Source organism: Artemia sp. Qi Xiang Cuo, chromosome 4 (assembly GCF_049724085.1).
Source record: "Artemia sp. Qi Xiang Cuo chromosome 4, ASM4972408v1, whole genome shotgun sequence".
Classification (NCBI taxonomy): domain Eukaryota; kingdom Metazoa; phylum Arthropoda; class Branchiopoda; order Anostraca; family Artemiidae; genus Artemia; species Artemia sp. Qi Xiang Cuo.
The window spans coordinates 33,084,428-33,084,746 of NC_142797.1; positions in this window are offsets into that span (position 1 = coordinate 33,084,428).

The following is a 319-nucleotide window of genomic DNA, read 5'->3' on the forward strand; positions in this document are numbered from 1 at the left end:
TTTAAGTTATTTTGAGTACTAGATGGTAATAGACATGTTTCAAAGCCATTGAATCGTTGTGGGACGTAAACCAACAGACAAAACTTATAAAACTTGGTGTTACACAAAATAGGTAGAGTTAGCTTTGGCGCAAAACGTTGTCGATTTTTTTATTTGTTTTTCAAAGGCTTTATCCGAGGGTAGACAAGCAAGGTAAAAGTCAAGTTAGGGACAAACCCTTTTGTGGATTATTTTTGGCTTATTTTTCCAAGGGCTCTGGATTTATTCCTGGCTTATTCATATTACTTCTGGATTGTTGGGGCAAACGTTGTCTGGCTTA